Below are 21,550 nucleotides of genomic sequence, written 5' to 3'. Positions count from 1 at the left end.
TTTTCACTTACTGCATTACATGTCAAGTGAACGTGTATATTGCATCTTTGAATAAAATCTCAAAGGCTGAAATGAGTGATTCATTACCAAATTTGTACTCTCCGACTTCATTCTACTGAAACGAAAATATTCATAAGTTATTGGGAAGAAACATTTGTGCATGTTGTACTTTTTGATTAATTTTTATACCACATGATTATCTTTGAAAATTTGTTTCCTAGTCCAGTGCTAATATATTGCTAATTTTTGCTTTTTCAGTGCCTTTCGTATGTGACAAAAAACTCAGTTTACAACCTTTTCTTACTTAACACCTTACATTGCATTGCTGAACCGGGCCATGCTTTCATTTTTATTACATATCATGCGAATGCTATAAAAAAGGCACATTTTTTCCTTCTGTTAGCACAATTTGAACAAGCATTTTACTATTACAGAGACTTCTTTCGTATAATCTCAACGTTAAACTGAACGTTTCATTACTAAATTTGAAGATTCTGGATATATCCTACTTAAACGTTCATAACTGGTTAGCAAAATAGTTTATACATGTACTCCGCTCTACTCTTGGTTACTTTTAATTTGCTTTTCATCTATAGCACTTGATTTCTAATGAAGTATCGAAATGATTATAAACTATCTGCTTTTTGCAAAGAATTTCGTAGACACATTTGTTGAATACAGAAAAACTTTCTAACTTGTCAGTATTATTACCAAAATAGAATGCTAAATTTCCCTAAAAATGTATACATTTATTTCTTTAAAAACACGTACAGAATACCCACATTTAATAATTTAATGAGTATTTTCCTGTATCAGAACGAAAATTTTTAAATAATGTCATGTTACATAAAATTTATGAATTTGTGATGTTAATGTCTTTTTGCAAACGCTTTGAGAGAGTGTGCTTTCGGTACTCTTTTAAACACCTCGAAACTGTTTTCGCTTTGCTATTGGAAACTATTTTATCTTTGCTGTTGAAATATGCCAGGAATTCTCGATACTTTTTCTCTTGGTTTATCTTCAGCTTAGAAGTTATTTAGTTACTTAAAAATATATTTGTAGATCATTTAGGTTGATACTTGCGATATATTTCTTGGATGTGTTTTTGGAAAATGTATTTATTTTATTCACGTGAATGAAACTGATGTTTTCTTAAAGTTTTATTGTTCAGAGTATTACTCAATTATGACAGAATGCCGGATTTGTTATCAGTTTTCAACATTCATATGAACTTTGGTATTCTAAATCTCTCACGTAACTTTCCTTTTTCCTATCAACAATAAGACGAATAGAATAAATGCAGGTTATGCAGACATAAGGTAAAAATCTGGAAGTAAAAGAAATTCTTCAGATCTAGGCAATTCAGTAGAATGTGCAAATATTCATCCTATTCGAAGCTTATTTTTGGAATTACATAGCATAAAAATGTAAATTTACTGAAAACAGATGTAATGAAGATCAAGTATTCTGCAAAATCTGGGCGATAATTATACAAAACTAGTTGTATGGAAAATTTCCCATAAAAGTAGTTCCAGCGAAGGAAACACGCCAGCAGTCTCCTAAAACTTTAAGTGAGCACCTGATCTTTGCTCTTACAAAAGTTAAGTAGAATTGTAGATTCTACGTAGGGAAATTTAGCATTCTATTTTGGTAATAATACTGATAAGTTAGAAAATTTTTCTGTATTCAAAAAATGTGTCTACGAAATTCTTTGCAAAAAGCAGATAGTTTATAATCATTTCGATACTTCATTAGAAATCAAGTGCTATAGATGAAAAGCAAATTAAAAGTAACCAAGAGTAGAGCGGAGTACATGTATAAACTATTTTGCTAACCAGTTATGAACGTTTAAGTAGGATATATCCAGAATCTTCAAATTTAGTAATGAAACGTTCAGTTTAACGTTGAGATTTTACGAAAGAAGTCTCTGTAATAGTAAAATGCTTGTTCAAATTGTGCTAACAGAAGGAAAAAATGTGCCTTTTTTATAGCATTCGCATGATATGTAATAAAAATGAAAGCAATGCCCCGGTTCAGCAATGCAATGTAAGGTGTTAAGTAATAAAAGGTTGTAAACTGAGTCTTTTGTCACATACGAAAGGCACTGAAAAAGCAAAAATTAACAATATATTAGCACTAGACTAGGAAACAAATTTTCAAAGATAAACAAGTGGTATAAAAATTAATCAAAAAGTACAACATGTACAAATGTTTCTTCCCAAAAACTTATGAATATTTTCGTTTCAGTAGAATGAAGTCGGAGAGTACAAATTTGGTAATGAATCACTCATTTCAGCCTTTGAGATTTTATTCAAAGATGCAATATACACGTTCACTTGACATGTAATGCAGTAAGTGAAAATATAACTTTAGTTCATCAATACAATATATTAGTTATGTACAATTAATTATTCATTTCGAAGCTTTTGAGTCAAAGAGAAACATATTTACAAAACGATGGTTCTTATTTTAATACTAATTTAAATCAAAGCGCTGATGCTTCTCATGAATGTCAGATATTTTCTTAGACATGTTTCTAATGAAATTACTATATAAATTTCTTTTAAGAAAGAAATGGACTTCATGAGAAAAAATCTATGACAATGCAAGTCAGTGATTTTTGGTAACTTCGAGCAAATATTCAGTATGAGCTGGGTTAACAGTCTCTATTCCCATAGTGTACTAAGATAAAATTTCTAGTTCTTTTCTTAATTTCTGATTCGGTGTGGTAGTGTTATTGAAGTTAAATCTTCCAAACGTGCAAAACGTTATTAAATCAAATAATATAACTATTTAATAAAAATTTGTTCTCAAGACTTTAGGAGGCATTGTAAACGATAAATAAGAAAATATTTGAAAATGCAATGATTTGCAGTGGCCGTACCGTTAAAAATTGGTAATACTCAAAGTTTTCAAAAGGTTTATGGAAACACGATAACATCATAGTCATCCTCAAATAACTTCCATCGAAACTGAACACTTTATGCACAAAATTTACTTGGAATGCAAGAAAAAAGAAACATTAGAGGATTCAAAATGAAGATACTTTCCGGAATGAAACGTACAGTATTTCAGGAAGTATTTACTTAACTTCTAACTTGGTTGTAATAAGCATATGCGAGACATGAAATGCATTCGGATGCGAAAAAAAAAAAAAACAACAAACAAACTTTTAACTATCTGGCAATGAATCAAATTTCATTGGAAATGTAATGGCATAAAAAGCAGAAAAATATATCTAAATAGAATAGCTTGATGATAATATCTGAATGTGTTTGTTTTTTTAAGGCGAAAAATGTTCACTGCAGTTTCCGTTAGGGCTCAAATGAAGCAGTTTGCTTTTCTGAGATGGAAAAATTTCACTTTAAATTTTTAAGACGAAACATCGGCACTGTTATTTCGTCTATGGTAAAACCCATGTTCATTTTAAAATGTAAGGAGGAAAAAGTTACACTTTAATTTTAAAAAGTGGAAAAAAATTCATTTAGATTTTTTTAGGTCGAAAAATTTTCACATTAATTTTTTTAGGGGGAAAAATCTCCACTTTTATTTTGTCTATGGGAAAACCCATGTTAAATTCAAAATGTAAGAGGGAAAAGTTACACTTTAATTTTAAAAAGTCGAAAAAAATTCATTTAGATTTTTTTAGGTGGAAAAAGTTTCACTTTACCGTTTTTAGGGAGAAAAATCTCCACTTGGATTTTGAAAAGTCGAAAAAAAAATTCATTTAGATTTTTTTAGGTGGAAAAAGTTTCACTTTAATTTTTTTAGGAAGAAAAACATTTTTTATTGGTTACGGTATACTTCATTCTCCCTCTAACCTTTTTTTTTTTTTTTTTTTTTTTCTTTGAGTTGTAATATTTCTGAACCTGAATCTTCTGAAAATGAAATCATTCTGATTTATCAAATTCCTTCTAAGTGTAGAATATAGTCTTCAAACAGAATATTTTAGTATTAATAAATGCATTATAGACTAAAATATGATTAAAAATACTTTTCAGGCCCTATTCCTGAAACTGGTTAAGGTTCTTACCCCTGACTTATCCCATTCGGGACATTTTCAGAAAAAATATTTATTCCTTGTTCATGTTTTCCATATTTAGACATTTTTTCGCCTTCATATATGTTATATTTCACTATTGCTCTTTGGCTTGGTAGGAAGATTTTTCATGGATATTGCATACCTCTCCTATACGTCTGCGACTATTCTAATAAATTACATTACCATCTAGTGTAAATAATATCTCTAGATATATAGGTATTCTCTTGAATGTTTGCTTAATATGTAAATTTGTGAAGCATTTCTGTTTGAATACTTGCATTTTGAATTTTTCTTTTTAAGATTAATTCACACTAAAATGTATTAAAGGTTCATTTATGTTACCAATGTTTAACCATAATATGGAGTTTATGTCAATATTATATGTTTTGTATGGTATTTATTCAAAAATGTTTCTCATATCTGTGAAAAATTAAATATCGGGTGTACTTAAAGAGCTTAAGTAAAGTAAAGTCAGTTTGAAATGCGTATCTTCAGTTAAAATGAATATATTGAAGTTACGTTGTATTATTATTTGGAAATTCATCTCAATATTCCCTGTTATGTAGGATTTTATTTGCTATGTATCATAACTTAAAAATTATCCTCAAAAAGCTATAAGAGTTCAGTGTTTGTCAATTTGAAATGCATATCTTAAGTTAGAAGGAATATATTAAAGAGCTTTGAGACTTGTAAAAATAATGATCATACTCTTTCAAAAAAATATTCCGAGCTGAGAAATTTTTATATTTTAAGTAGGGAAAAAGAGGACAAATTTTCGCTTCCGTGACTGAACATTAATTCCACGTCCAGACATCTTTTCGTTTTAGATGATTTACACAAATATGGCTCTATAGTGAATTTAAAATATTACATTACAACGTGGATATTCTTCTCTGTTGTTAAACATTCTGTAGCTTGTTAAAAAAATAAGGCTGTGTTAAGTTCAAATATAGCAGTGTTTATCAAGATCTGCGGTAAATGGTGGGATCACACTAAGAATCCGAGTGAAGTTTTCACGTGATAGAAATCAAAATTTAACGTATGTTCGGTAATTTAAATACAATGTGTACAAGAAAATCCAAGATATTTTTGTAAAATATTTCAAAGAGTCAATCTGTGTAAGTAATATATCTGAAACCTACTGCTCAATAAAAAGGAGTGTTCTGAATATATTCATGTAAATGTCTGTAGTGTAAAATAATAAGAAATGAAATGCTGTTGGTACGTATTAAACTTGGGTAGACAATAATAAGAAATTTCATATTGTTTCGTATGTATTTGAACTAAACTGGCTAGAGATGTCCATATATTAGTTCAAGTAGATTTTATGTTGTGAAAATTTACTATTTCTGAATTAGAAGGTTTAATTCAAAGTCAGTAGACATTTAAAAAATCCGTATAAGTCTGTATTTATTTTTAGGGAAAAAAAGAATCAGAAATATTAAAGGGATATGTTTTAAAAACATGATAAAGGTTAAATGTAAGGCAAAATGTCTAAGTGGAAAATAGAAAGTTAAAAATTTACATTTTTTGACACATTTCGTGAATCCTTTGAACAAGAATAAGATGTGTAAAAGAGAATTCGCGACATTTTAATATAGTGTTTCAAAAAGTTAGTATAATACGTTAGAAGAGAAAGTTTTGTATATCTTAAGTATTAGTAGCGTAAAAAAATAAGAAGAAATATAATATGCTAAGTAAGCTATATGGAAGGAACATCGTACTTATTGGTTTAAATTTGCAGAAAATATTATCCATGAAAGCCTCTAGAGGGAAATTATATTCGTGTAAGTTCCAGGTTAAATTTCATAGACAGGGAAATATATATGTAACTTTCCGCTTCGATAAATGGAGGTGTTAACATCAATAAGTATTTAAAACATTAAGAAAAACCTTAAGAGGAAAATAAAAGAAAGAAAAAAGAAATGGGAGAAGAAAATTCTTCAAAGAATTAAAAAAATACTTTTATATAAAAGAAAAATTTTAAATTACTTCTTGAAGTAAAATATAGGAAAAAAGATCGAGTTCGTAAAAAAGAAAGAACAAATCGTATGAAAATAAGTACTGCTTTTGAAAAAGAAATAAAGTGAAGAATGTAAAATACGGAAAGGAAAGATTAAACTGAAGAGGAAAAAACCTTTTGTAAAATAAAAAGAGAAAAAAAATTAAAATTTTGAAAACATATTACTTTTATAAAATCTATTACTTTTGCAAGTTAAACGCAGGGGAAAAGAATGTAAAACTTAAAAATGGGAGAAAAAAAGAAAATCTTATGTTTGTATATAAAACAATATGGAGTGAAAATTAGTACATTTAATTTAACGGCGAGAAGAAAACAAAAATACTTAAATTATGTTTGTAAGATAAAGAAATGAGAAATTTAAAATATCTTAACCTAAAATAGAAACAAAATAAATTTAAAGTTATGAATTCATTCATTATCGAGGATGTTCAAAGGTCTGAGCAAGATGGAACAGAATTCCCTATGTTCAATCCATGAGCCTCATGCTGGTTTCCGCTGCACAAAGATGAACAAAGAGGATAGATACGATCGGATAGATAAGACCAAATAATATGATTCATGAGATAAAAGCACGGCTTTTGTTATCGTCCATGTTTCCCATGCCACAGATGGACAAATAATTGAAATTTACAGGTAAATAGATGAAGTTTTTTCATTAAATATATTAATTATTAAGTCAAATAGTATAATCAATTAAAAATAATGGTTAATAACTTGTTCAGGATCCACGAGAACCAATCAGAAAGCGCTATGGATACGACTACTGCCCTCTAGCGGTCGTTGCTGAACTAAAAAGAATGTTCTAGAAATTCTAACATGCTACAATCAGGTTGCAGATTTAGTATGACATCAAAGCAGTGGGGAGTTCTACGTCAATGGATAAGTGAGGACATGAAAACACAAACAGGATGAAACATGTGGCTGACGTAGCAAGATAATCCGAGCTGATAAAGCATGATGACGTCACGAACAGGATGCAACGCATCCGTAGTTGATGACGTAGCAACCCACCCTGACTCCTCCGTAAATTTCCTTCCCCCTCACTGTTCGTTGTCTGTGAGCGCCATAGCGCCACATAGCCCCAAAGTGGTATTTTCTATCTACTCCTATCTGAAAAAATCTGATGTGTACACCACATGACTTCCTTCTACGGAATATTAAATTATACGCATTTTTTCTTCCATTCCATTTAACTTTATTGGATTGAATTAAATCTACTTCGCCGACAGCGCATAAACCACAATAGAATAAATGTATTCTTTAAAATTCACTCTAGTATTTGTTTACCATAACGACACTCTGGCGCTAGATTCGCATAACAGTATTATATTTCTTACATATTATAACTGATAATGCACAAAATTTATATCATTTGAAGAATTATCGTTGCCACATGTTCTATTCAAATTCTATAATAAAGCTAAAACGATGTATGAACGAAATTAAGCAAACAAAACAGAAAAGAAACAGTTTTTCCCAGACGATTTAGTATTTCTCATTCAATTAATTCATCCCTCACTTCGCGAAAAGGCAAAAATACATAAAAAATCAAAATATCTGCATTAAATATTACAAAGTAAATCTTAAACACTTATTTCCTCGAAAAAATTCCAGAAAGGATAAAGCATGATTTAATTCGCAATAATAAATGAAGGCGTTATTTTTGTGTTGCGAAGCATATTCTCTCTAGATTGGCAACAAATTTACAATTCTGCTATTTCAAATGTAAACAAATATGTCCGCCATGTTATTTAAAACTTAACCGCACTTAAACAGCTTTTAAATTGGTGATAATTGTACAAATATTGCTTCCAGAATTACGAAAGGCATAAAAACCTTAACCGGAAGATAAAAACAACATAATTCAATCATTTTTTAAAGCAAAAAGTGTACAATTTACAAACATACAAGAGTAAAGATACTGAGATCACTGAGCCGGGTAACAGAGTGGATATATATGTATAAATATATTTATACACGTTTGGTGCGGCCGATTGCAACCAAAATACGAGGTGCCATCCATGTTATAGCAGTCCTACATACAAAATTTCAACTTTCTGTGGCTTACGGAGCGACACTAAATATAAAATTTTAAAATCGCGTGAGAACATTTTCTAGTAATTTCTCGAAATCAAAAAGAGATATTTATTAAATGTTTAATGCACGCGCTCTTGTATTTTCAATTTTTCGGCTTAGCTTTCTTTTAATATTCGTCACGCGCTGCACTGCGCGGGAAATGAAACCATTTAATTTATAATTGTTAAAATTCACTATGAATTAGAGTAGTAAATTTATTTTACGCGAAATTGCATTTATTTTTCATGATAAAATATATATTTGCTCGGCTTTTTTTGGCTAAAATGAAAAGTACATAAATATGTATTTATTATTAAAGTTATGTTTGCTTGCATTGTATATGATAGTATTTAAAAACGTTAAGTTTCCATGTACTAGCAAGATATAAGTAATGGGATTTCACAATGCTGCCCTTTAACAGAAAACAGCATAACGCATCGGGTACATCCGTGGAACAGAAATAGAGAGACACTTCTAAGTAACAGGGAATCAAAGGGTCATTATCTGTAACATATTTTCTATATCAATAACGTTTGAAAACTCAAGTAATTAAATCAGTAAATTTTGGAAAGCGTGATGATAAGTGAAATATCTCTCATTAAAAATCAGGATTGCTGTATCATTATTTTCGGAAAATGATTTCAATAAAAATGAATACTTTTGCATGAGACGTTCTCTCCAGAACACACAGAACTGTTAAACAGTCTTTACAAGCCAACAAAAGCGTCTTGTCACAAGAGATTGAATCCCGTAGCTATTGCATTTGATGCGAACCAATCAATAGAGCACGTGTCGTGGAGTTTGCCTTTAATACTTCTCAAGAGATAGAAGTATTACGCTGTCGTGATCACAAGAGGAAGTGAGTAGGCTATGGGCGTGGTGGAAAATCTTCTCACTTTCATATTCGAAACGGTTAAATTCTTTTATTAACAAAGGGACTCGTTGTATGTAATGTATCTAATCTTTAAAAGCATGATTTGTGAACGCTGCAAGTATACCATTAATCATTTAAACTGTCCCTAGTCTCAAACGACTCGCAAACTTTTTCCCACTAAGCTAAGTATAAAATTAAGTTCGGAAATGTATGAGAATTACTTTTGTAGGAAAATGTTTCTGGTGTTACGGACATTTTTTTAATTATATACGAGTATTTTTTGAGCTCTAAAGCTGATGCCCGAGCTAATATCGGTTTCGTAATCGCAAATAAATACTTTTTACCGTCAGAGCGCAGTTAGGGAGGAGCCTTTTATAGATGTATGTGTGTGTGTGATTATGGCAAAGCCTCGAGGGCTATCTGCCTAAGGGGAGGAATGCCTTCGTGGAGGACGTTCTAAGGGAAACTGGCTCGTATACACCTTACACATGGGATAAACCACAAAAACACCCATGCAGCCAGCCCGTTCGCGGGATTCGGACCTAACCACCAGTGTTCAGCGAGTTTGCCGCTCGGCCGCTAGAGCGCTGCCTTTTAAAGATGAACATTAGAACTATACTTATCGAACGCTTTTGGAAAAATTGGTAATTTTCAGACATTTGTTACATGGGGGGATGAATAGTTTGTTAAATTAATGGAAAAATTAATGACTTTCAGATATGATACTTTATGAGAGTTTGTTACATGGGGTGGTTAATATCTTGTTAAATCCCTTTTAACGCTTAGGCTATGAACCGATGAGGCCCGGTGACGCAGCAGCACCACAGGTCCGGGATTCGATTCCCGGACTAGCCAAGGTCCAATCAGCCTTTCATCCCTTGATTTCCATCACTTGGTTCGATGAAATGAGTACCAAGTTCGCTTGGGGACTAAACACTGGATGTCCTGGGACAAGCTGACCACTTGTTCTGGGCACATGCTTACACACCCCGATGTCCACGGTCAAGAAAGCGGATTCCGGGCACTGCGAAAGCTGTAAATTGACGTCGAAAACGTTGGTCCTAAAATAAGTGCTACAGTTGTGGAAAGTAAAAATAGAGAATGAAAATGCCAAGTTAAGATAATTTTAATCGCAAAAAGAACAATTTTAATTGATATTTAAGGAATTTTTTGCTCATGATATAGATTCGGGATTACATGCCAAGTTTCGCGGATGAAGAGTGTGACGACGAAATTTTTCCTCAGAGAGGTAGGTGGCTTGTTTTCTACGAGTTGCCTTCGTCTGACATAATAATATTTTACTAAATTAACATCTAATTTGGGACGGAGAGACTCTTAAATTACTGCTTATAGAAAAAGTTTACTGCGTACCAGTTTTTTTGTAAACTTATACTGTACAAAAATGTAGCTACTTTCGAACAAAAACCCATGCACAATCTTTTTGTAGGACCTATTTTTTTAATGAAACTGCCTTGCATCTTAGAGGCAAAGCGGTGGTTTTATAATGTAAAATGTGATAGCTGTGGGATTTTTCTGATTTTTTTAACTGTATATGTTGCAGCAATAAGTCTCCGACCTTCTGTTGGAAAATATAGTGCTGACGATTCTCCATTCAATGCAAAGTGTGCGAATTCATAAAAATACTCGAAAAGTTTGATATAGAGAAACATTTTACAAATGTTTGCGTAAACAGAACAGTTTCTTTAGCTAAGAAAAAATAGAAATGTCAACACTTTGGCAATTTTTCTCAAAGTCTTTTTTCCTGGAAGTCATTGCACTAAGATCTAATTTTTATTGATTCCATTGGCAGGGGCCTAATAGGCTAATGAACACCTAAACCAGTGAACCAACTGTTCTGTCGACGGCGAAATGAAAGACACTAACTGCTAGAACTGGTGATTAATTTTAAAGTCTCCATTCCGACTAAGAGCTTTTTCTCCATTGTTTATTGATGAAAAAAAAATTGCACTGTATAGATTTATGATGATGGCATGAACATAAAGCTGAAATAAATTATGTACAAGAGCGAGACTGGATTAATCGTGAAAGATTTCTTGGGAGATGTGTTGCATAAGGCGTATGTCGGTATTTTTAAATTCCTCGTTAACAGTAGTTTACAAATGAAACTACTATTAAATTTCTTCAAGACTGCCTTATTGTTTCAAAATTCAGTATCTCGATACAGTTTCTCATTTAAGAATTTAACAAAGCTGAATTTTTATGCAAAATTTCAAGTGGCAGAGCGAGCGGTAATTGTGTATGAAATTATGTAATTTTGTCCGGGTAGAAAATTGCTTGCAGTAAACAAAGCAGTACTATTAAATTTTTCAGATTACCCTTTTCGTTATATAGATTGCTACATTTTTAAAGCATTATTTTTATTCTTTCTCATTCGAGTCAAAATTACCAGTTAAATTCAGTTAATATCCATTATGATCGTAAATAAAGCAAATAAGAAAAGCTCTTCAAATAGAGATTGCAAGGACGTAATAAAACTCTCAGGTATCTGCATATCTTTGCTTTCAGAAAACTCTGAAAATACATATGCGTCTGTATGTAGCAGTGTCGTCTTCCTTATATATGTACTCATAAATACATAGATTTATATAATATATATTTTTAATACAGCAATTTTAGTATCCTGGAAAATTAAAAAAATATTTTAAATGTAAATTACTTTCAAAAATCCTCGTGCAACTAACAAAGCATTTTGAAATATATGTTAAGCAATTTGATGGAAATAATTAACGAGAAAAAAAGGCTTAATTAACTTTTAATTAAGAAAATCGGCATCTGGAACCCAAGATCTTTCACGAGTGTGGTCATTGCTAGATAACATTCGCAAATGATAAATGGTAACAGTAAGAAATTGTTAAAAGAAAAACGATTTTTTCGAAAAACAATAACTGACAAAATATACAAAGATAATTTCTTCAGGATTTTGAAAACGGACGGAAAGATCCAAAGTTTCAACGAGGGGACAGGAGTTCTATGATGTTTGTCTCGTGGCTTTACACTCACATCGCTTTATTATTTCAAATATTAAAATTGAACAGTTATGAACAATTATTACTGAATACCACACAGATCCGTCACAACCTATATAGGTGTTGAGTCCTGCTATTGCCCTCTCTATCTTCTTAAATAGTACAAACACTCCCTTCAAAAATTATCTGCTTTTTCGAAATAGTATCTTTAAGCTGAGAGAAAAGGATACTCAACTTTTAGTATCAAAATGATATCTTCTAATCTAAGACATTAGTAATGATCGTCGGTTGTGGCAATAATCCGAAAACATCACACAGATACATATACGATATGACACACGACGAATTTCCACGCCCTCATAGCATACATATTTAGAATTTAATTATAGGTTACGGAGAGATAACTATGACAGAGAAAAACTCATACGAGGTATGACACACACACACACACACACACCCAAAAAAAAAAAAAAAAAAAAAAAAAACGAAACTAACTGTGTAGCTTGAAAGAGAGAGGAGTTGGCAACAACTGTTTTAGTGACGTCATGCCACACATGTCTTCTATCCATGCAGCCAGTTAACGCCCATTGGGGAGTACTTCGTCATTGAGCGAATGCTGCCGGAAAATTATCTAATGAAAACACCAAACAGCGAATCAACATCACGTTTCTTGTGAAACTTCAAAAATCAGCCACAGAGGAAACATTTCAAATGTTAACAGAAGCTTATGGAGATGAAACTTTGTCTCATGCACGTGTGTTTGAATGGCATAAGCGGTTTTCAGGGGGAAGGGACACTGTGGAAGATGACCATGATTGACATCATGAATGAATGGGTTCTCAGTATCAAATGTAATCAAGTTCAGTAATCAAACTGTTAATCAATACTACTACACTGAAATACTAAAAAGGTCTTCGTGAAAAAAGTAGGAACAAAAAGCCCACAGTTGTGGATTGATGGATGGCTGTTACACCATTATAATGCATCACGACCCTATCTCTCAAGCAGTTTATGACCAGCAGAAACATTATGCTGTTATCACATCTATAGACGCGCGCGCTTACCCGGGACAATTCCGAGAAACGAGATTCTAGTAGCACGGCTTTAAGCGGCAGGCTTCCGAGAAATGTTTCGTCTAGCTAGGAGGAACGTGTCCCGGCTACGAGCAACATTTTAAAACTTTTCCCAAAATGTTCCGGCTGGAGACGTGTTCCTCGAACGTTCAACCAATCAGACGAAAGGTCAGCTTCTGAAGGATCACGGGTAACTTTCAATATGGCGATGGCTCTCACTGTGAAGTGATGGACGGTGGAAATAGAGGCCGATTTAATTATTGCTGGTTTGTTGTATTACAACTGCCTGAGTCATTTTTTAAATGTGTATATATTCATTAAATATATAATCGTGGAAATTTCAGAGTTGACATTATTTTACGAAGTTCTTGCATTTCGGATTTGTTTACAAATTGTTCGTAGCCAAAAGTTCGCCAAATTTGTCGTATTTCGTGCTGATCGTGTATTATAACACTGTTATATAATAGAATTTTATTTCTTAAATTTAAGTTGAATAATTTTTTAAAATCCGTTTGTATATGCGCGGCTTTTCTCCTAATTACTTATCTTTTAAATTGTTAACTGCATAATCAGTGACACATTTTAAACAGCATAAAAGATGCATAAAAAAGAAAAACATAGCTTATGTAATATTGAGAATACTCATTAAATTTGTCTATTATTTTCATGTTATTAATGAAATACTTTTTGAATTATAAATACATTAGAAACTATACTTTTATTGGAAATGCTACATATTGAAACATTGAAAATTTATGGATTTATTATTATGCACGATGAAAAACATTTGTATATACATTCATTAATATAAATCTTATTCATTACATTAATACTAATAAATATATATTAACAACTTCTAAAACATCGCATCTCTCTATCTGTATGTAAATATATGACTTATTAGATGTGTATATATATCTATGTATGAATACAAAAATGAACATTGCCAAGAAGTTTATTTGAAGTTACTTTTAATTCTGATAACGATTATGTAATTGGCAGCAACTATAGTTATCAGTTCTTTGCAAATTATTATGGGTATGTAATAATCAGTTGAAAAATAATTGATGAGTATGAGTACTAAAGAGTGTACACATTTTGTTATTGGGTTAATTCATAATTATATCATACGTATGATCTACGTAATAAAAACATGACTAATAAATAATAAGAAATGTAACAGCTATGCATTTATAACATTTGATTACTTAAAACAGCGCTCAACTGATTTATCACCTTCATGTCTGTTTACATAATGAATTGCACTTTCCAATTAAGTGCACGGGCCTGCTAGTGGCCGAAGCGTCGTTGAACACTGGTAATTCTGTCTCAGGTTAGAATGCCGCGAACGGGCTGGCTAATGACGCGAATGGGCTGGTCTGCCTCATTTGTAACTGGTATACGAGCCAGTTTTAAAAAATCTTCTACAAAGGTATCCCTCCTGTTGTTATCCCTCGAGGCTTTGCGGTAATCACATAAAACCAACTGAGCCCACCAACGGCCGAGCGGTAAAGTCACTGAACACTGGTAGTTCGGTCCGAGGTTCGAATCCCGCGAACGGGCTGGCTGCATGGACGCTTTCGTGGTTTCCCCCATGTGTAACGTGTAGACGAGCCAGTTTCCCTTAGAAAGTCCTCCCCGAAGGCATCCCTTCCCTTAGGCAGATAGCCCTATGTGCTTTGCTGTAATCTCAATAAATTAAACCATAAAACAAACTCATGATGTGAACACCTAATTTCTAGAGTTGGTATAATTAATGTGTTTTAGGTATATTACCGAGTGTTCTATGGGACAGTAAACAACTCGCACATGTTTGATTGCTCATGTATTCATATGCTTTATTTGATCTTCATTTTGCTGAATAGTATCTGCTGGCTGTGAGGAGGTAACTATCAGCCATATAGATTTTTGTCATTTGAATGGACAGAACAGTAATTATGAGCCATAAAGTTAGTCAGAAAATGCTTTCACCAGGTCACAAATTTTCCAGTGAGCCATCAAATTTTCATTGAAATGCAGACAACAGAAAATACGCATAAGCGCTGTGTGATAAATAGACTTATCCAGCACATGTTTTTAAACTATTCTTAGAGTGTATACAGAATTTGGCTATTACTGATGTAATTGATTGCTATAACCAGAAGTGTGTTTATCTGTTACATGAAGTGCCAGAGTGGAGATTAACTTGATAGCAATCACCTTTCTATTATCTTCCATTACTAACAATAAAGTTTAAAACGAAAAGCGTGTGAGCGATTCAAAACAACACGAAGAAGCGAATGTCACTTGAAAGGAAACGTCACTTTCGCCAATCTGAGCGATAACTGATTCTTGTTTGGCTTTCAGCCTGTTTGCCAAGTGAAGATGGTAACCCTATTTCGCCAAAGGCCGTTTCTCAGAACTGTTGCTACAAACGTTTTCTCCCGGCAACAAACAGCTATTGTGATAACGGCTTTACTGTGATGGGGCATTCTCCTTATTCAACTGATTTGGCTCCACGCGAATTTTTTTAATTTCTTAAAGTTAGAAACTGTTACCAGCAATGGCAGTACCGAATGCAGAAGTGTGTGAATGCTGAAGGGGAACTACTTTGAAGGTGATGATAACAGTAAATACAATGATTTGTTGGGCCAGTCTCTTTTTTCTTTTTTTTTTTTTGTTAGTGTGTGTCACAACGTGCATATTCCAAAGATGCTTCGGTTTGTTTGAGTATGGCAAAACACGTTGTGGTTATTCGTCTCAAGGGAAAGATGACTATTTGAAGGTTTTTATGAGGCAAACTGGTTTTAGTTACGTTCCACATCGGAAAAACCATGAAAATTCCCTTACATCCCGGACTTGTGTGACTTTTTGTTATTTCAATATATGTAATCACCGTTGTTTGTGTGTGTTCTTGAAACAAACTGTATATTAAGTAATTACACAGCTTGTTCTGTTTGAGGTTGGGACATGTGAGTGGAAAATTCAGATGCGCAGTTATCTGCTAGAGGCTCATCTTTTTCAATTGTATGCGATGCCTTTAGTAATATTGAAGAGGTGGAATATTGGCGTTGCCTCTGTATACTTAGAAACTGCATCCCAGAGAGAACTATCATCCGTTGAATGTGATTCTAAGTATTTGGTCTAGTGAAGTTGAATATGTTTTTTGATAACGGTTCTGACCAAATCGACTATGTTCATGATACTTTCCGCTTGCGTTCAACATGATATTTTCGATGTTTTCTTAGCATGGATTCTATTTTTGAATCAGTTCTCTTAAGGCAGGAGTTTTATATTGCTTTTCTTCTGCAACTTCCTTGATGTATTTGCTCAGATTGTGTAATTTGTTCGTAAATTCTTTAGTCAAATCATCTAAATCATTCCTCATATGTATATGCTGGAAATGTATCATGTGTTGTTTAGAGCTTGGGCATATAATACCCGGTTAATAAGGACTCTTGTGTTGCGTACTGATCTATGCCATTGCCAAATTATGATCCAAATAAAGTTCTTTCATGTTCTCAATATAAGTCGGAGCGTGAAAATTTTTGAAAAAAAAAATAATAACTGTGGGTTTGCCAACAGTAAATTATTGTCGGTTTATTCGAAGCTGCAATTGAAATATTGGTGCACTCGGTACGTTCAGCCCAAAGAAATGCATATATTTATTTACATTTCAACCGTGTGGGTGCACATAGCCCTAAAAACGGAAAAAATAGGTAGAATTACTTCTTGGTGTGAGACAAAAATATGAAAATTCATTTCCATACTTTCGGGAAACAAAACGATATTATGCACATTTGCGACTCTGCTTACAGTCGATATAGATATTGCCTACAAATTTTCAACAGAATACTCAGAATTGCCATGTGACTTTCAGCTCAGAGAAAACTGATGATGTCCTTTGACTGGAATTTTATAAATCATGCCTAACGAGAAATAAATATGCCATATATCATATGTTATTTATGGTCATCATTATTTGGAAGCTATCATATTTGAGAAAAAATATTTTCAATAGTAAAGCATACTAAGATTGAAATCAGAACCAGAGCACAGGACGATATATTTTTAGAAAACCCTGAGAATTGCAAACACTTCAATCAAAATAGATATTCACAAATTTAAAGGCAAAATTACATTAATTTTATTTCTTGCAAAGAGAAACAAATTGTCAATTAAATTTTATGTGCACAATGTAAAATAAAATGTCAAAAAAATTCTATGTTGCTATCATTACATTAAAAGAATCATAAATTAATAAAGTTTTTTTAAAGTTATTTTAATATCTTTTTAAGCTAATTTTTGTCATAACCCATCCTTAGGGTAGGAAAGTTACGCCTCGCCATATAACGCAAGTAAATCACTGATTCACTTCTTAAGTTTATTATACATGTCGTTTCTTCTATATAGTACACATTGTGCAAATTTGAAATAAAGGCAATCAACCCCGTCCATTTATCTCTTATAGGGGACTTAAAAAAATTTCTTTCGTCATTCAAATCTGAAAAAAACGGAGAATTTTCGATTAAACCTATGCTAATATGTAGTTTGCTTATTTGTGAGGTCCTGAGTAGCTACTGATATTAGGAATTATTTGTGTAGTCCAAAATATCTCTTCTTCCAGTGTGGACTAGGGAAGCTGGACTCCTCTGGATTAAAGCTTCAAACAGATAGTCTCTCTGCTGAATGTTTGTATTAAGGCGAGTATCCTACTATGAGAATTGCTGTCCCTTTGACTATTTGCTAGATTAATATGCAGCTTTGTCTATTATTGGAGCACTTGGAAAATTGAAATTTACCTCTATATGGCTTCTAGTGGGGGGATCTATCATCAGCCAAGGAATAAAATTGCTGAATACTACAAATTTGCTCCAGCTCGAATAAAAATAAAGGAATCAGGCGGATCTTCATGAAATTTAAAAAAAATCTAGACATGTTCCTGAGGAAACTATATTAATGATTAATATATACGCTTAATTATTCGAAAGTTTAGTAGAAAGGATTTACGGTTATTTAAAACATTAACTAATAAATCCTTCTTGTGAAGATTTTGAAAAGCTCTCCTGAATGAAATATAATTCAGCTTTTTAAAGCCTAAATGCATTTTTAAGTATTTTAAAATCTTGAAACTGCTAATTTCTTAAATTTGTTTTGCTTGAAGTATGTCCATTTACGCTTAATAGTGAGAATGCATCCTTAGAAAAGAACTTATAGAATTTCTTTAAAATTACTTCAAATTTATATCAAAAGCAGCACCATCAACGCTCACGTTCTAAAACGAATATCTAGACTAACGTCCTGATTTTGCGGAGAATCACAACCGAATAAAACACTTTTAAGCGCAGAGCAGTAGATGTAAGATCTTTTATTTCAAAGTCACCGCTCTGCCTTAAATAGGCAAAGCAGTTTCATTAAAAAACGTTCAAAAGATGCAAAAATTTCTCGCATGCAGTTGTAATTTTAAATTATATAAAGCGCACGGCTATATGAGAAAACTAGTGAGTAACGAATTGGTTGCATTTTTATCATAATAATTATGATCTCAACCACTTAATACATTTTTTAATACCGACGGCATCATCGAATGTGAAACCTGTTTCCATGTCTGCTTCATTTCATGAAGAAATACGAAATATTTGTAATAATTTTAAGAACACAATTTCCGAAGTATCTAAGAGTCCAACTTCTATAAGCTGCATTCATTTTTTTAAAAGCTAGTAAAGGGTTATTGCAGATTTTTCATGATAAGTCATCAGGGATAAATGCTGATATTGATCAAAAGCAATGAAAAACAATACAATACACTTTTTAGAAACAGAGATATTTAGATTTCATATTTTAATATTAACCGCTACAATTCAGACATAATTTAGGGGACTCAAATAGGAATGAAAAGTTGAGTCACACTGTGAAAAAAAATTGATCTGCACTTTCTTACAACGCTTTTTTCTTTAAATTTCATTTTTTTAAACAGCATGTCTGTAATCAATGTGCGCACCTAAAAACGATTATAATGGTAGGTCATATAAATAATCAAACATGTAGCCTCATATCTTTATATCTTTGAATAAGGTTACTCAGTTTGAATAAGGTTATTTTCAGATGCATTACTCATGTTCATTTTTAATGGTAATCAAACTAACGTGAAAGAGGACACAAAATTTCTACAAATCATTGTGATAATACTTAATTTCATAATAATGCGAATTACCTGAACGGAAAATGTATTCGCTGGTGGTAGAAAATTATATCAAGTGCCTCTAGATAATGACCACTAGCTTTTAGTTTTCGTGCTTTTTCGTCTTATGAAATGCTAATTTTTAAGAAAGTTTCAGTCTAATAAGTTGTATGATCAGCTCAGAAATCACATTCAATTTTAACCTCATATAGCACAAAATGTAAGGGAGCCTAATTGCAAAGTATGTTCGCTTAAGTTGGGTAAACCTTTTTAAAATGCAATAAAAAAACACGTAAAACTGTAAACACACAACATAATGGGTTAAAATTCAAATTTATCTTAACGTTTTGAAATATTATTCAAATTAACAACTACTAGCTGTAATCACAAAATTAGTTTGATTAAAATCCAAATAAAAATGATTAAGCCATTGCTGTGGTTTATAATCGAAAATACAACACAATCACGATGACTGGTGATAAAAGAAATATGACAAGGATGAGTTTGTTTTCGCTTGCAATTAGGTTTGAAATATTATAAACACAAAACTGAAAGATGAACATATTATAGGTTTACACTACACTTGGCGTTAGCTTCCCTAACTATTGTGTGTGTGATTATGGCAAAGACTCGAGGGCTATTTGCCTAAAGGGGCGGATGCCTTCGTGGAGGACTTTCTAAGGGAAACTGGCTCGTATACACGTTACATATGGGGAAAAACCACGAAAACGCACATGCAGCCAGCCCGTTTGCGGGATTCGAACCTCAGATTTGGCGTTAGCTTACCAGTTAGCAGTGCAACTATTTTTTTGGCCCTCAAATGGATTTAGCATTAACTACCTTTGTCGAACACCCCATTACCCATTAAATTAGTTTAAATTTTTCAACGCAAGATTTCAACTGGAAATAAAGGAAAGTTTCTTGTTAATTAGAAAGCTCAAGGACTCCAAGCAGTAACGATATAGAAATTTTTATCTACATAACAAGATTTACATCTTTAATTTGCTAAAAGAATGTTTAGCCTTTTATTCGTCAACAAATGGACAGATACATCTTCTAACAGACTTCACTCCCAGGCAATCGAAATAAACTTTCTACTTAGACTTCACTTCTTTGAAGTAGTAATGGGTCGCATAATATGGACTTAGACAAATGTCTAAGTACGTATAAAATCATGGAGTTCGTTTAACTATTCAACACAAATTTTGTTATACATAAATAAAGTAGAGGTTGATCAGAGTTAAGGTAAGTAGAGTTTAATTTCTCCGATTCAAAGTTAAATAATGATTGATCACATTTAAGGCTCAGACTGGAGTAGAAAGACATTGAAATATATTATACCAGTAAATTTAGATAAGAAAACTTATAAAGATATTAAAACATGAATCATTAGACACCATGTGTAGCGGAAATGAAAAAATAAGTAAAAGTATATCTGAAATTTGTTAATTCACTGGGTAGCCGCTGTAAAAATTCAGTTTGCGAAATCTTAGGAATTCTCCTGACATTTCAAATTGCTTTGAAGAGAATTTTGAATTTTTTTCCCAATAAAATTGTTCTTTTATTTGTTAGATTGTCCTCTGGTTCAACATATTTTACAGATTATATTAGAATTAGGGGCAGCCAGAATTTAAAATAAAGCCATAGAGCCCTGATATGGACATGGTCCAATAAGATGTGAATAGGTTCCCTCTCAAAAAGAGCATTAACAACGAAGAATCAAAAGAAGAGCGTCCGACTGGCGGACCAAAAGTATGAATAAGTCAGAAGCGAAGGGAAATATCAAGACCCATCTCCGATGACGTACTTTACAATTGCGATCGAGATTTAGCAGGGAATGCTTTGCTCACCCGGCCTCTTGTTTTTGAGGGGGGCGGAGATGTTCCGCAATTTAGAATTTTCCCCGTAAACCAGTACCTTTTGTAACATTCTATTCTATTACGTAACCGCTACTACAAATAACGAATGCGTGCCATTTAGCGATGCAACAACAGAAGCTCCTGTCCTCCTGCGCTATCAAACCTCGCTGCTGCTTTTCTGCCTTTCTTTGTTCAAAGTATGACATATTAAATTTAAAGAAATCTTAATTAGTGACAAATATTGTTTTGCTTCTTGAATTGAAATAAAGCATGGAGCTACAAAATTAAATCCTATTGTGTCGTTATTTGATGTCGCCTTGACACTCAGCCACAGCAATGCCGAGCTTCTTCGTTCATGTGCCACTGCTGCGGTATCATCACATGTACATAGTTAAAGTTAGACATAAAAAACAATTAGAGTCATTGTTTGGTTGCATATATGTAAACTGAGCAAAA

Source organism: Stegodyphus dumicola, chromosome 11, assembly GCF_044657685.1.
Source record: "Stegodyphus dumicola isolate Sdum_Otavi_A_Nest chromosome 11, ASM4465768v1".
NCBI classification, from domain to species: Eukaryota; Metazoa; Arthropoda; class Arachnida; order Araneae; family Eresidae; genus Stegodyphus; species Stegodyphus dumicola.
This window is presented reverse-complemented; position numbering follows the sequence as displayed.